The following is a 17,112-nucleotide window of genomic DNA, read 5'->3' on the forward strand; positions in this document are numbered from 1 at the left end:
TGTGCCCTCTGATTTTCTGGGAGGTATCCCTGTGCCTTTGATTTTCTGGGGGGTATCCCTGTGCCTTTTTTTCTGGGGGGGTATCCCTATGCCTCTGATTTTCTGGGGGGGTATCCCTGTGCCTTTGATTTTCTGGGGGGGTATCCCTGTGCCTTTGATTTTCTGGGGGGTATCCCTGCCTCTGATTTTCTGGGGGGGTATCCCTGTGCCTCTGATTTTCTGGGGGGGTATCCCTGTGCCTTTGATTTTCTGGGGGGGTATCCTGTGCCTCTGATTTTCTGGGGGGGTATCCTGTGCCTTGATTTCTGGGGGGGGTATCCTGTGCCTCTGATTTTCTGGGGGGGTATCCCTGTGCCTTTGATTTTCTGGGGGGTATCCTGTGCCTTTGATTTTCTGGGGGGTATCCTGTGCCTCTGATTTTCTGGGGGTATCCTGTGCCTCTGATTTTCTGGGGGGTATCCCTGTGCCTTCTGATTTTCTGGGGGGGTATCCTGTGCTCTGATTTTCTGGGGGGGTATCCCTGTGCCTCTGATTTTCTGGGGGGTATCCCTGTGCCTCTGATTTTCTGGGGGGTATCCCTGTGCCTCTGATTTTCTGGGGGGGTATCCCTTGTGCCTCTGATTTTCTGGGGGGGGTATCCTGTGCCTTTGATTTTCTGGGGGGGTATCCCTGTGCCTTTGATTTTCTGGGGGGTATCCTTGGCCTCTGATTTTCTGGGGGGGTATCCCTGTGCCTCTGATTTTCTGGGGGGGTATCCCTGTGCCTCTGATTTTCTGGGGGTATCCTGTGCCCTGATTTTCTGGGGGGGTATCCCTGTGCCTTTGATTTTCTGGGGGGGTATCCTGTGCCTCTGATTTTCTGGGGGGTATCCCTGTGCCTTTGATTTTCTGGGGGGTATCCTGTGCCTCTGATTTTCTGGGGGGGTATCCCTGTGCTTTGATTTTCTGGGGGGTATCCCTGTGCCTCTGATTTTCTGGGGGGTATCCCTGTGCCTTTGATTTTCTGGGGGGGTACCTGTGCCTTTGATTTTCTGGGGGGTATCTGTGCCTCTGATTTTCTGGGGGTATCTTGTGCCTCTGATTTTCTGGGGGGGTATCCCTGTGCCTTTGATTTTCTGGGGGGTGTATCACTGTGCCTCTGATTTTCTGGGGGGTATCCCTGTGCCTTTGATTTTCTGGGGGGGTATCACTGTGCCTCTGATTTTCTGGGGGGGTATCCCTGTGCCTTTGATTTTCTGGGGGGGTATCACTGTGCCTCTGATTTTCTGGGGGGGTATCCTGTGCCTTTGATTTTCTGGGGGGGTATCCCTGTGCCTCTGATTTTCTGGGGGGGTATCCCTGTGCCTCTGATTTTCTGGGGGTATCTGTCCTCTGATTTTCTGGGGGGTATCCTGTGCCTCTGATTTTCTGGGGGGTATCCTGTGCCTCTGATTTTCTGGGGGGTATCCCTGTGCCTCTGATTTTCTGGGGGGTATCTGTGCCTTGATTTTCTGGGGGGTATCCCTGTGCCTCTGATTTTCTGGGGGGTATCCCTGGCCTCTGATTTTCTGGGGGGTATCCTGTGCCTCTGATTTTCTGGGGGGTATCCCTGTGCTTCTGATTTTCTGGGGGGTATCCTGTGCTTTGATTTTCTGGGGGGTATCCCTGTGCCTTTGATTTTCTGGGGGGTATCCCTGTGCCTCTGATTTTTCTGGGGGGGTATCCCTGTGCCTCTGATTTTCTGGGGGGTATCCCTGTGCCTCTGATTTTCTGGGGGGTATCCCTGTGCCTCTGATTTCTGGGGGGTATCCTGTGCCTCTGATTTTCTGGGGGGTATCCCTGTGCTTGATTTTCTGGGGGGTATCCCCTGTGCCTCTGATTTTCTGGGGGGTATCCCTGTGCCTTCTGATTTTCTGGGGGGTATCCTGTGCCTCTGATTTTTCTGGGGGGTATCCCTGTGCCTCTGATTTTCTGGGGGTATCCCTGTGCCTCTGATTTTCTGGGGGGGTATCCTGTGCCTCTGATTTTCTGGGGGGTATCCCTGTGCCTCTGATTTTCTGGGGGGGTATCCCTGTGCCTCTGATTTTCTGGGGGGTATCCTGTGCCTTTGATTTTCTGGGGGGGTATCCCTGTGCCTCTGATTTTCTGGGGGGTATCCCTGTGCCTCTGATTTTCTGGGGGGTATCCCTGTGCCTTCTGATTTTCTGGGGGGTATCCCTGTGCCTCTGATTTTCTGGGGGGTATCCCTGTGCCTCTGATTTTCTGGGGGGTATCCCTGTGCCTCTGATTTTCTGGGGGGTATCCCTGTGCCTCTGATTTTCTGGGGGGTATCCCTGTGCCTTTGATTTTCTGGGGGTATCCCTGTGCCTCTGATTTTCTGGGGGGTATCCCTGTGCCTTTGATTTTCTGGGGGGTATCCTGTGCTCTGATTTTCTGGGGGGTATCCTGTGCCTCTGATTTTCTGGGGGGTATCCCTGTGCCTCTGATTTTCTGGGGGGTATCCCCTGTGCCTCTGATTTTCTGGGGGGTATCCCTGTGCCTCTGATTTTCTGGGGGGTATCCCTGTGCTCCTGATTTTCTGGGGGGTATCCCTGTGCCTCTGATTTTCTGGGGGTATCCTGTGCCTCTGATTTTCTGGGGGGTATCTGTGCTTTGATTTTCTGGGGGGTATCCCTTGCCTCTGATTTTCTGGGGGGGTATCCCTGTGCTCTGATTTTCTGGGGGGTATCCCTGTGCTCTGATTTTCTGGGGGGTATCCTGTCCTTGATTTTCTGGGGGGTATCCCTGTGCCTTTGATTTTCTGGGGGGGTATCCTGTGCCTCTGATTTTCTGGGGGGGTATCCTGTGCCTTTGATTTTCTGGGGGGGGTATCCTGTGCCTCTGATTTTCTGGGGGGTATCCTGTGCCTTTGATTTTCTGGGGGGGTATCCTGTGCCTCTGATTTTCTGGGGGGGTATCCCTGTGCCTTTGATTTTCTGGGGGGGTATCCTGTGCCTCTGATTTTCTGGGGGGGTATCCTGTGCCTTTTGATTTTCTGGGGGGGGTATCCTGTGCCTCTGATTTTCTGGGGGGGTATCCCTGTGCCTTTTGATTTTCTGGGGGGTATCCCTGTGCTCTGATTTTCTGGGGGGTATCCCTGTGCCTCTGATTTCTGGGGGGTATCCCTGTGCCTTGATTTTCTGGGGGGGTATCCCTGTGCCTCTGATTTTCTGGGGGGTATCCCTGTGCTCTGATTTTCTGGGGGGTATCCCTGTGCCTCTGATTTTCTGGGGGGGTATCCCTGTGCCTTGATTTTCTGGGGGGGTATCCCTGTGCTTTGATTTTCTGGGGGGTATCCTGTGCCTTTGATTTTCTGGGGGGGTATCCCTGTGCTCTGATTTTTCTGGGGGGGTTATCCCTGTGCCTCTGATTTTCTGGGGGGTATCCTGTGCCTCTGATTTTCTGGGGGGTATCCCTGTGCCTCTGATTTTCTGGGGGGTATCCTGTGCCTCTGATTTTCTGGGGGGGTATCCCTGTGCCTTGATTTTCTGGGGGGGTATCCCTGTGCCTGATTTTCTGGGGGGGTATCCCTGTGCCTTGTTTTTCTGGGGGGGTATCCCTGTGCCTTTGATTTTCTGGGGGGTATCCCTGTGCCTCTGATTTTCTGGGGGGTTCCCTGTGCCTCTGATTTTCTGGGGGGTATCCCTGTGCCTCTGATTTTCTGGGGGGTATCCCTGTGCTCTGATTTTCTGGGGGGGTATCCCTTGTGCCTCTGATTTTCTGGGGGGGTATCCTGTGCCTTTGATTTTCTGGGGGGGTATCCCTGTGCCTTCTGATTTTCTGGGGGGGTATCCCTGTGCCTTTGATTTTTGGGGGGTATCCCTGTGCCTCTGATTTTCTGGGGGGTATCCCTGTGCCTCTGATTTTCTGGGGGGTATTAGTGGCTCTTGATTTTCTGGGGGGGTATCCCTGTGCTCTGATTTTCTGGGGGGTATCCCTGTGCCTCTGATTTTCTCTGGGGGGTATCCCTGTGCCTCTGATTTTTCTGGGGGGTATCCCTGTGCCTCTGATTTTCTGGGGGGGTATCCCTGTGCCTCTGATTTTCTGGGGGGTATCCCTGTGCCTTCTGATTTTCTGGGGGGTATCTGTGCCTTTGATTTTCTGGGGGTATCCTGTGCCTCTGATTTTCTGGGGGGGGTATCCCTGTGCCTCTGATTTTCTGGGGGGTATCCCTGTGCCTTTGATTTTCTGGGGGGGTATCCCTGTCCTCTGATTTTCTGGGGGGTATCCCTGTGCCTTTGATTTTTCTGGGGGGGTATCCTGTGCTCTGTTTTCTGGGGGGGTATCCTGTGCCTTTGATTTTCTGGGGGGGGTATCCTGTGCCTCTGATTTTCTGGGGGGTATCCCTGTGCCTTTGATTTTCTGGGGGGGTATCACTGTGCCTCTGATTTTCTGGGGGGTATCCCTGTGCCTTTGATTTTCTGGGGGGGGTATCACTGTGCCTCTGATTTTCTGGGGGGGTACCCTGTGCCTTTTGATTTTTGGGGGGGTATCCTGTGCCTCTGGATTTTCTGGGGGGTATCCCTGTGCCTTTGATTTTCTGGGGGGGGTATCCCTGTGCCTCTGATTTTCTGGGGGGGTATCCCTGTGCCTTTGATTTTCTGGGGGGGTATCCCTGTGCCTCTGATTTTCTGGGGGGGTATCCCTGTGCCTTTGATTTTCTGGGGGGTATCCCTGTGCCTTTGATTTTCTGGGGGGTATCCTGTGCCTCTGATTTTCTGGGGGGTATCCCTGTGCCTCTGATTTTCTGGGGGTATCCCTGTGCCTTGATTTTCTGGGGGGTATCCCTGTGCCTCTGATTTTCTGGGGGGGTATCCCTGTGCCTCTGATTTTCTGGGGGTAATCCCTGTGCCTCTGATTTTCTGTGGGGGGTATCCCTGTGCCTCTGATTTTCTGGGGGGTATCCTGTGCCTTTTGATTTTCTGGGGGGGTATCCTGTGCCTTGATTTTCTGGGGGGGTATCCCTGTGCCTTGATTTTCTGGGGGGTATCCCTGTGCCTCTGATTCTCTGGGGGGTTCCCTGTGCCTCTGATTTTCTGGGGGGGTATCCCTGTGCCTCTGATTTTCTGGGGGTATCCTGTGCTCTTGATTTTCTGGGGGGTATCCTGTGCGTCTGATTTTCTGGGGGGGTTCCCTGTGCCTTTGATTTTCTGGGGGGTACCTGTGCCTCTGATTTTCTGGGGGGTATCCTGTGCCTTTGATTTCTGGGGGGGTATCACTGTGCCTCTGATTTTCTGGGGGTTACTGCCTGCTGTATTCTGGGGGGTATCCCTGTGCCTCTGATTTTCTGGGGGGTATCCCTGTGCCTCTGATTTTCTGGGGGGTATCCCTGTGCCTCTGATTTTCTGGGGGGTATCACCTGTGCCTCTGATTTTCTGGGGGGGGGGTATCCCTGTGCCTCTGATTTTTCCTGGGGTGGGGGGGTATCCCTGTGCCTCTGATTTCTTGGGGTATCCTGTGCCTCTTGATTTTCTGGGGGGTATCCTGTGCCTCTGATTTTCTGCTGGGGGGTATCCCTGTGCCTCTTGATTTTCTGGGGGGTATCCCTGTGCCTCTTGATTTTCTGGGGGGTATCCCTGTGCCTTTGATTTTCTGGGGGGTATCACTGTGCTTTGATTTTTCTGGGGGGGGTTCCCTGTGCCTTTGATTTTCTGGGGGGTATCCCTGTGCCTTTGATTTTCTGGGGGGGTATCTATGCTCTGATTTTCTGGGGGTATCCCTGTGCCTCTGATTTTCTGGGGGTATCCCTGTGCCTCTGATTTTCTGGGGGGTATCCCTGTGCCTCTGATTTTCTGGGGGGTATCACTGTGCCTTTGATTTTCTGGGGGGTATCCCTGTGCCTTTGATTTTCTGGGGGGTATCACTGTGCCTCTGATTTTCTGGGGGGGTATCCTGTGCCCTGATTTTCTGGGGGGTATCCTGTGCTCTGATTTTCTGGGGGGTATCCTGTGCCTCTGATTTTCTGGGGGGTAATCCCTGTGCCTTTGATTTTCTTGGGGGGTATCACTGTGCCTTTGATTTTCTGGGGGGTATCCCTGTGCCTTTGATTTCTGGGGGGTTGTGTGTTGGGGGGGTTCACCTGTGCTCTGATTTTCTGGGGGGTATCCCTGTGCCTCTGATTTTCTGGGGGGGTTCCCTGTGCCTCTGATTTTCTGGGGGGTTCCTGTGTTTTTCTGGGGATCCTGTGCCTTGATTTTCTGGGGGGTATCCCTGTGCCTCTGATTTTTGGGGGGGTATCCCTGTGCCTTTGATTTTCTGGGGGGTATCCACTGTGCCTTTGATTTTTCTGGGGGGGTATCCCTGTGCCTTTGATTTTCTGGGGGGGGTATCCATGTCCTTGATTTTCTGGGGGTATCACTGTGCCTTTATTTTTCTGGGGGGTATCCCTGTGCCTTGTTTTCTGGGGTTCACTGTGCTTTGTTTTTCTGGGGGGGTATCCTTGCCTCTGATTTTCTGGGGGTATCCTGTGCCTCTGATTTTCTGGGGGTATCACTGTGCCTCTGATTTTCTGGGGGGTATCCTGTGCCTCTGATTTTCTGGGGGGAGTTCCCTGTGCCTCTGATTTTCTGGGGGGTATCACTGTGCCTTTGATTTTCTGGGGGGGTATCCCTGTGCCTTTGATTTTCTGGGGGGTATCCCTTGCTTCTGAATTTTGGGGGGGTATCCCTGTGCCTCTGATTTTCTGGGGGGGTATCCCTGTGCCTCTGATTTTCTGGGGGGTATCCCTGTGCCTCTGGATTTTTTGGGGGGTATCACTGTGCCTTTGATTTTCTGGGGGGTATCACTGTGCCTTTGATTTTCTGGGGGGTATCCTGTGCTTTGATTTTCTGGGGGGTATCCCTTGCCTCTGATTTTCTGGGGGGGTATCCCTGTGCCTCTGATTTTCTGGGGGGTATCCCTGTGCCTCTGATTTTCTGGGGGGTATCCTGTGCTCTGATTTCTGGGGGTATCCCTGTGCTCTGATTTTCTGGGGGTATCCTGTGCCTTTGATTTTCTGGGGGGTATCACTGTGCCTTTGATTTTCTGGGGGGTATCCTGTCCTTTGATTTTCTGGGGGTTATCCTGTGCCTTTTGATTTTCTGGGGGGTATCCTGTGCCTTTGATTTTCTGGGGGGGGTACCCTGTGCCTTTGATTTTCTGGGGGTATCCTGTGCCTTTGATTTTTGGGGGGTATCCCTGTGCCTTTGATTTTCTGGGGGGTATCCCTGTGCCTTTGATTTTCTGGGGGGTATCCTGTGCCTTTGTTTCTGGGGGGTATCCCTGTGCCTTTGTTTTTTCTGGGGGGGTCCTGTGCTTTGATTTTCTGGGGGGTATCACTGTGCCTTTGATATTTCTGGGGGGGTATCCCTGTGCCTTTGATTTTCTGGGGGGGTATCACTGTGCCTTTGTATTTCTGGGGGGTATCACTGTGCTTTGATTTTCGGGGGGGTTCCTTGCCTTTGATTTCTGGGGGGTATCCCTGTGCCTCTGATTTTCTGGGGGGTATCACTGTGCCTTTTGATTTTCTGGGGGTATCCTGTGCCTCTGATTTTCTGGGGGTATCACTATTCATTTTGATTTTCTGGGGGGTATCCCTGTGCCTCTGATTTTCTGGGGGGTATCCCTTGCCTCTGATTTTCTGGGGGTATCCCTGTGCTCTGATTTTCTGGGGGGTATCCCTGTGCCTCTGATTTTCTGGGGGGTATCCCTGTGCCTCTGATTTTCTGGGGGGGTATCCCTGTGCCTTTGATTTTCTGGGGGGTATCCCTGTGCCTCTGATTTTCTGGGGGGTATCCCTGTGCCTCTGATTTTCTGGGGGGTATCCCTGTGCTTTGATTTTCTGGGGGTATCACTGTGCCTTTGATTTTTGGGGGGTATCCCTGTGCCTTTGATTTTCTGGGGGGTATCCTGTGCTTTTGATTTTCTGGGGGGTATCACTGTTCCTTTGATTTTCTGGGGGTATCCTGTGCCTTTGATTTTCTGGGGGGTATCCCTGTGGCCTTTGATTTTCTGGGGGGTATCCCGTGCCTTGATTTTCTGGGGGGGTATCCCTGTGCCTTTGATTTTCCTGGGGGGGTATCCACTGTGCCTTTGATTTTCTGGGGGGATATCCTGTGCCTCTTGATTTTCTGGGGGGGGTATCACTGTGCCTTTGATTTCCGGGGGGTATCCCTGTGCCTTTGATTTTCTGGGGGGTATCCCTGTGCCTTTGATTTTCTGGGGGTATCCTGTGCTTTGATTTTTCGGGGGGGTATCCCTGTGCCTCTTGATTTTCTGGGGGGTATCCACTGTGCCTTTGATTTTCTGGGGGGTATCACTGTGCCTTTGATTTTCTGGGGGGTATCACTGTGCCTTTGATTTTCTGGGGGGTATCCTGTGCCTCTGATTTTCTGGGGGGTATCCTGTGTTTGTTTTCTGGGGTATCCTGTGCCTTTGATTTTTGGGGGGTATCCTGTGCCTCTTGATTTTCTGGGGGTATCCCTGTGCCTCTGATTTCTGGGGGTATCCTGTGCCTCATTTTCTGGGGGGGTATCCCTGGCCTTTGATTTTCTTTGGGGGGTATCCTGTGCCTCTGATTTTCTGGGGGTTCTGTGCTTTGATTTCTGGGGTATCCTGTGCCTTGATTTTCTGGGGGGTATCTGTGCCTCTGATTTTCTGGGAGTCTGTGCTCATTTTCTGGGGTTCCTGTGCCTCTGATTTTCTGGGGGTTTCCCTGTGCCTCTGATTTTCTGGGGGGTATCCCTGTGCCTCTGATTTTCTGGGGGGGTATCCCTGTGCCCGATTTTCTGGGGGGTATCCCTGTGCCTCTGATTTCTGGGGGTATCCCTGGTGCCTTGATTTTCTGGAGGGGTATCCCTGTGCCTCTGATTTTCTGGGGGGTATCCCTGTGCCTTTGATTTCTGGGGGGTATCACTGTGCCTCTGATTTCTGGGGGGTATCCCTTGCCTCTGATTTTCTGGGGGGTATCCCTGTGCCTCTGATTTTCTGGGGGGTATCCCTGTGCCTCTGATTTTCGGGGGGGTATCCCTGTGCCTCTGATTTTCTGGGGGGTATCCCTGTCGTCTTGTTTTCTGGGGGTATCCCTGTGCCTCTGATTTTCTGGGGGTATCCCTGTGCCTCTGATTTTCTGGGGGGTATCCCTGTGCCTTTGATTTTCTGGGGGGTATCACTGTGCCTTTGATTTTCTGGGGGTATCCCTGTGCCTTGATTTTCTGGGGGGTATCCTGTGCCTTGATTTTCTGGGGAGTATCCTGTGCCTTTGATTTTCTGGGGGTATCCCTGTGCCTCTGATTTTCTGGGGGGTATCCCTGTGCCTTTGATTTTCTCTGGGGGGGTATCCCTGTGCCTCTGATTTTCTGGGGGGTATCCCTGTGCCTCTGATTTTCTGGGGGGTATCCTGTGCCTCTGATTTCTGGGGGTATCACTGTGCCTCTGATTTTCTGGGGGGGTATCCCTGTGCCTCTGATTTTCTGGGGGGTATCCTGTGCCTTGATTTTCTGGGGGGTATCCCTGTGCCTTTGATTTTCTGGGGGGTATCCCTGTGCCTTTGATTTTTCTGGGGGGTATCCCTGTGCCTTTATTTTCTGGGGGGGGTATCCCTGTGCCTCTGATTTTCTGGGGGGTATCCTGTGCCTCTGATTTTCTGGGGGTATCCCTGTGCCTTGATTTTCTGGGGGTATCCCTGTGCCTCTGATTTTCTGGGGGGTATCCCTGTGCCTCTGATTTTCTGGGGGTATCCCTGTGCCTTTGATTTTCTGGGGGGTATCCCTGTGCCTTTGATTTTCTGGGGGGGTATCCCTGTGCCTTTGATTTTCTGGGGGTATCCCTGTGCCTTTGTTTTTCTGGGGGGTATCCCTGTGCCTCTGATTTTCTGGGGGTATCACTGTGCCTTTGATTTTCTGGGGGTATCACTGGTGCCTTTGATTTTCTGGGGGGTATCACTGTGCCTCTGATTTTCTGGGGGTATCCCTGTGCCTTTGATTTTCTGGGGGTATCCCTGTGCCTCTGACTTCTGGGGGGGGTATCACTGTGCCTTTGACTTTCTGGGGGTATCACTGTGCCTTAAATTTACTGGGGGTATCACTGTGCCTCTGATTTTCTGGGGTATACTGTGCCTCTGTTTTCTGGGGGGTATCACTGTGCCTCTGATTTCTGGGGTATCACTGAAGGAGATCACTGAGTTACACTCACTGAACGCAGAAACTGAGATTATCTCATGAACCAGACACTGAAGCTACACTCACTAAAAGAACACTGAGCGCTGAACACTCACTAAACAAGAACACTGAGCTACACTCATGAACAGATCACTAAGTTAACCCTCAATTGAACAAGACACTGAGTTACACTCATTGAACAAGACACTGAGCTACACTCATGAAACCAGAACACTGAGCTACACTCACTGAACCAGAAACAATGAGCTACACTCACTGAACTTGACACTGAGATACACTCACTGAACTAGAACACTTGAGCTACACTCACTGAACCAGAACACGAGCTACCACTCACTGAACAAGAACCTGAGCTACACTGCACTGGAAACCAGAACACTGAACTACACTCACTGAACTAGAAACTGAGCTACCACTCACTGAACAAGACCACTGATTTAACTCACTGAACAGAAAACACTGAGCTACACTCACTGAACCAGATCACTGAGTTACACTCAATGACAAGACACTGAGTAGGGATACCCCCCAGAAAATCAGAGGCACAGGGATACCCCCCCAGAAAATCAAAGGCACAGGGATACCCCCCCAGAAAATCAGAGGCACAGGGATACCCCCCCAGAAAATCAGAGGCACAGGGATACCCCCCAGAAAATCAGAGGCACAGGGATACCCCCAGAAAATCAGAGGCACAGGGATACCCCCCAGAAAATCAGAGGCACAGGGATACCCCCAGAAAATCAGAGGCACAGGGATACCCCCCAAGAAAATCAGAGGCACAGGGATACCCCAAATCAAAGGCACAAGGGATATCCCCAAAATCAGAGGCACAGTATACCCCCAGAAAACAGAGGCACAGGGATACCTCTCCCAGAAAATCAGAGGCACAGGGATCCCCAGACAAATCAAAAGCACAGGGATACCCCCCATGAAATCAGAGGCACAGGGATACCCCCCCAGAAAATCAAAGGCACAGGGATACCAGAAAATCAGAGGCAAAGGGATACCCCCCAGAAAATCAGAGGCACAGTGATACCCCCAGAAAATCAGCAGGCAGCGGGATCCGCCACCAGAAAATCAGAGGCACAGGGAACCCCCAGAAAATCAGAGGCACAGGTACCCCCTAGAAAATCAAAGCACAGGGATACACCCAAGAAAATCAAAGGCAAGGGATACCCCCAGAACAATCAGGCACAGGGATACCCCCCCGAAAATCAGAGGCACAGGGATACCCCCCCAGAAAATCAAAGGAACAAGGGATACCCCCACTGACTCTGCTAGTAGCAGCAATTAAGGTACGTCTGGGTGTTTAAATTTCCCGCGCAATAATGGGGCATGCGCAATGAGCGGTCATTTGGTATTATCACATGACCGTGACGTCAAGAAGGTCCCTTCCAAGCGTAGGAACTAGCCGCTACCATAGCAACCCAGGACTCAAACATTGTGACGATCCACCTGCGTCAATGTAGTTAGCGCGCTGTCACAGAAGCCACGCCCCCTGCCTTACTATTGATTGGTAAGACGAGTTACGTCACGTCACCGTTAAGTCAGGTGGCGGCTTTTTCTGTCACAAGTTGCTTCTGGCGAGAGGGAAACGTCTGCTCTGATGGAAATGGCATGGAAATGTTTTCTTATCATGGGCACATAGCAGCATAGAAATAAACACGCAAAACCATCAAATTTAACTTCAGGTTAAGGTTGGATCTCCGGACGGAGATAGCGAACTGGACCTGTCAGCCATCGGTGGAGGTTCATGGCATCTCACAGGAGCGCTACAGATTAGCTCGGCAGAATAGAAATTGTGAGTTTACGCTGTATTGACATTTTATTTATTGTAGTATGGGCTGAAAAAAAACGTTCAATATATGATTGATTCAGCATGATATTTATATAGTTTTAAAATCAAGATTTCTGCAGCGTGCAATTATTTCTAGGAAGCACTATTTCCATTCACTGTAATGGCCATCGGAAATAACTTTTCATAATTCCTTTTCATAATATTGGTACTGGCTAGAAGATGGCAATAGCACTTATTTTGGTATTATTTGAGTATACACTGTTTTGACATTATATATATATATATATACCCCATGCCTATATACCCCTCCTTCTCATAAGCTTGGTAGTGGCTAGCAGATCGCAATGGCAGTTATCTCCATTTTATTTAGCAATCTGTAGGATGGGTTTCTGGTTGCAGCAAATGGCAGCATGTAAACTGATAGGTGAGCTGGATCTGCTTTCTTATAATTCTTATAATTACAATGGTACAAAAAGCTACTTTAGATGAATTATTTGATGTGAGTATGCCAGCACTCACGGGACTTCAAAGCAGCATCAACAGAAAAAATAAAAGTTTTACAAAACATATTGTAGCATGGTTTTTTTTTTTCCCTGAAGAAAGTTCCTGTTTGGAAATGAGACATCGGATAAATAAAAAACCATGCTACAATACGTTTTGTAAAACTTTTTTTTTTTTTCTGTTGATGCTGCTTTGAAGTCCCGTGAGTGCTGCTACCTTTGCTGGGACTATATATAGACTTATTGTTAGTGGCTATATATATGTGTGTGTGTGTATATAATGTTATTAATAAAATAACCCAGCACTTCCACATCTACCACTACACCTGCAGTGTGTGGTAGGCTGATCTATGGTATATTGATTTAAACTGTCACTTTAATATGACCAATTTAGAATAATCATGACATCAATATATTACACAGTCATTATATATATATATATATATATATATAGCTAGCAGGAAACAGTGTCGGCACTCACACGATTTCACGATCGATTTCAAGCAATCGATCGTTAAATCCTGTGAGTGCCGACACTGTTTTCTGCTATTTGATTACTTCGGCTCTGGCACCCAGGTATCGCTAGAAACTTATTGGTGTGCTCCCACTCTATGCTCTGTCTATATATATATATATATATATATATATATATATAAAGGTATAGGATCCCTTATCAGGAAACCCGTTATCCAGAAAGCTCCGAATTACGGAGAGCCTGTCTCCCATAGACTCCATTTTAATCAAATAGTTCAGAATTTTAAAACTGATTTCCTTTTTCTCTGTAGAAATAAAACAGCACCTTGTACTTGATCCCAACTAAGATATAAATAATCCTTATTAGAGCCAAAACAATCCTATTGGGTTTAATTACTGTTTTATTGATTTTTTAGTAGACTTAAGGTATGAAGATCCAAAGTACAGAAAGACCCCTTATCCGGAATACCCTCGGTCCCGAGCATTCTGGATAACGGGTCCTATACCTGTATGTATGTATGTATATATATATATATATATATTATATATATATAAAATCTAGTGAGTATTGGTGCACACCGGGAATAGTTTAAAAAATAGCTTTTATTGTAGTAAATACATTACAGGACAGGCCTGTCTTGTAATGTATTTACTACATTAAAAGCTATTTTTTAAACGATTCCCGGTGTGCACCAATACTCACTAGATTTTTTATTTTTAATGCTTAATTGGTAGCACCTGGGTCTTTTGACCACGCTTAGGAGTGCTGAATCTGCGTATGTTATATATATATATATATATATATGTGTGTGTGTGTGTATATATATTCTTCAAAGCAGGAACCACTTCACACTGGACTTCTAAATCACAAATAGTATTTTATTAAACAATAACAAAGCTGACATTTCGGCTGTTATTCTTTAATGAAATATCATTTGTGAATTATAAGTCCCGTGTGAAGTGGTTCCTGCTTTGAAGAATGTTGATCCGGTGAACTTTAGGACTGCACCCAGGTGTGTATAAAGATTTATTATCGTGAGTGCAAGCTTAATGTCTATATATATATATATTATATATATGTGTGTATGCATAATGTTATTAATAAAATAACCCAGCACTTCCACGTCTACCACTATACCTGCAGTGTGTGGTAGGCTGATCTATATTGATTTAAACTGTCACTTTAATATGACCAATTTGGAATAATCATGACGCCAAATGTGACAGGTATGAACATGGACTTTATTTTTATGGACTTGTTATGGTTGATCTAGCACTGTGAATATGCATTACATGCACACCACAGTGGGTCAGCGTGGTATTAGTAAAAATGGGAGTGGTCTGATTTTTGTAGAATAGCTCAATTGTCTGGTTTACAGAGTGTTGCTCAGTGGTATTGTTTATGGTGTGTTGCTCAGTGGTTTGGTTTTAGGAGTGTAGATTAGATGTCTAGCTTATGGAGTGTTGCTCATTGGCCTTGTTTACAAAGTGTTGCTATGTGGTCTGGTTTATGGAGTGTAGCTGAACGATCTGAATCATGGAGTGCAGCTTAAGGGTCTTGTTCAGTGAATGTAGCTCAATGGTCTTGTTCAGTTACTGTAGCTCAGTGGTCTGGATTTTGAAATGTAGTTTAATGGTCTTGTTAATGGAGTGTAGGTCAGTGGTGTAGTTTTTGGAGTGTAGCTCAATTATCTGGTTTACAGAGCTTTGCTTAGTAGTATGGTTTGTGGAGTAGCTCAGTGGTCTGGTTCAGTGTGAGTATTGCTCAGTTCTATCGTTTTTGGAGTGTTGCTCAACTTTATTTGTTTTACAGAGTGTACTGCAGTTATATGGTTTATAGGGTGTATCTCAATGATCTGGTAAATGGAGTATAGGTCAGTGGCATAGTTTATGGAGTATTTCTCAATGAGCTGGTTTGTGGAGTGTACCTGAGTGGTATGGTTTATGGAGTGTACCTTAATTTTCTGGTTTATTAGGTGTAGGACAGTGTTATATTTTATGGAGTGTATCTGAATGATCTGGTTTTTGGAGTGTAGCTGATTGGTCTGATTTGTGGAGTATATCTTCACAATCTGGTTTATAGAGTATTTCTCAGGTGTATGGTTTATGGAGTTTACCTTAATTTTCTGGTTTATTGAGTGTAGTTCAGTGTAATGAGTTGTGGAGTATATCTCAATGATCTAGTTTATAGAGTATTGCTTAGTGGTATGGTTTCTAGAGTGAAACAAAATGATTTTTTTAGTGTGAATGAAATGTATAACCCACTCCAGATACCTTGTGCTTCGGTTTAAACAATAATACTTAACTCTGGAGCGCCCTCCTCTGTGCAGACTTCCCAGATGAGGTCTTATGGGATAAAATTAAAAAAAATATATATAGTGTAATATAATATTGATAATCACCCCTCCAAACGTTTTTATATCCAAAACAAATCTTGTGAACACCACTACCAAATTTACTTCACTTTTTTGGGAAAACACATAAGTCCAATCCACTGCAAAGTGTCTATTTAAATAGGTGAATTTCCATATTTCACACTCTTCCATGACTTCCTTTTATCCTCAACCAATTGTGCATATACTTACAGACCAGCACTGTGGTCTTGGAGCTTGTAACAAATTCCCTCTTGGTAGAACTATAACTCCCAGCTTCTCTTTCTCCACTTTCAGCTGCTGCTGAACAAATATACAGCGGACATGTATAAAATCCTAAAACTTTATTCTAAAACATATTAAAAGTTAAACTCACAAATGCCATAAAAATTGCGCCCATTGGGAGTCCTTTTTTTAACAGCGTCAGATCCTTGCTTGCTTGTCACCCTATTTTTTAGGTCATTTTGGGCAAAAGAAGATGAAGGAAAAGATGAAGAGAAAGTGAAGAAGAAGAAGGACGTTTGGTAAAGAGAAGAGAGAAACGGGATACAAGTAAAATGCAATGTTATTATTTTATTATCTATGTCCTTGCTGGCTATCTAAGGGGTTAGGTCCCTTTGCAAGGGATCTCATGTTCAACCAAAGAGGTCCTTCATGGAAGGTTAGGTAGAGGATGGGTATGTTGCACCTCTTTGGTTGAACATGTAACCCCCATCTGAGAAAGGGTACAGGAGTGCTTCTGGTCCTTAGCAATTTAATTGTCCTATTACATGTATATGCTAATGTATATAGATAGAATAAATACACAATATATATAGATATGGGCAGGGTTGGACTGGGCCGCTGGGCCGCAGGGACCCAGGTATCGCTAGAAACTTATTGGTGTGCTCCCACTCTATGCTCTGTCTATATATATATATATATATATATATAATATATATATATATATATAAATATATATATATATATAATGTATGTATATATATATATAATATATATATATATATATATATATATACACAGGTATATATATATATATATATATATGGTCTGATTTTTGTAGAATAGCTCAATCGTCTGGTTTACAGAGTGTTGCTCAGTGGTATTGTTTATGGAGTGTTGCTCAGTGGTATTGTTTATGGAGTGTTGCTCAGTGGTATTGTTTATGGAGTGTTGCTCAGTGGTTTGGTTTTAGGAGTGTAGATTAGATGGTCTAGCTTATGGAGTGTTGCTCATTGGCCTGGTTTACAAAGTGTTGCTATGTGGTCTGGTTTATGGAGTGTAGCTGAACGATCTGAATCATGGAGTGCAGCTTAGGGGTCTTGTTCAGTGAATGTAGCTCAATGGTCTTGTTCAGTTACTGTAGCTCATTGATCTGGATTTTGAAATGTAGTTTAATGGTCTTGTTAATGGAGTGTAGGTCAGTGGTGTAGTTTTTGGAGTGTAGCTCAATTATCTGGTTTACAGAGCTTTGCTTAGTAGTATGGTTTGTGGAGTAGCTCAGTGGTCTGGTTCAGTGTGAGTATTGCTCAGTTCTATAGTTTTTGGAGTGTTGCTCAACTTTATTTGTTTTATAGAGTGTACTACAGTTATATGGTTTATAGGGTGTATCTCAATGATCTGGTAAATGGAGTATAGGTCAGTGGCATAGTTTATGGAGTATTTCTCAATGAGCTGGTTTGTGGAGTGTACCTGAGTGGTATGGTTTATGGAGTGTACCTTAATTTTCTGGTTTATTAGGTGTAGGACAGTGTTATATTTTATGGAGTGTATCTGAATGATCTGGTTTTTGGA

Source organism: Xenopus tropicalis, chromosome 4 (assembly GCF_000004195.4).
Source record: "Xenopus tropicalis strain Nigerian chromosome 4, UCB_Xtro_10.0, whole genome shotgun sequence".
Classification (NCBI taxonomy): domain Eukaryota; kingdom Metazoa; phylum Chordata; class Amphibia; order Anura; family Pipidae; genus Xenopus; species Xenopus tropicalis.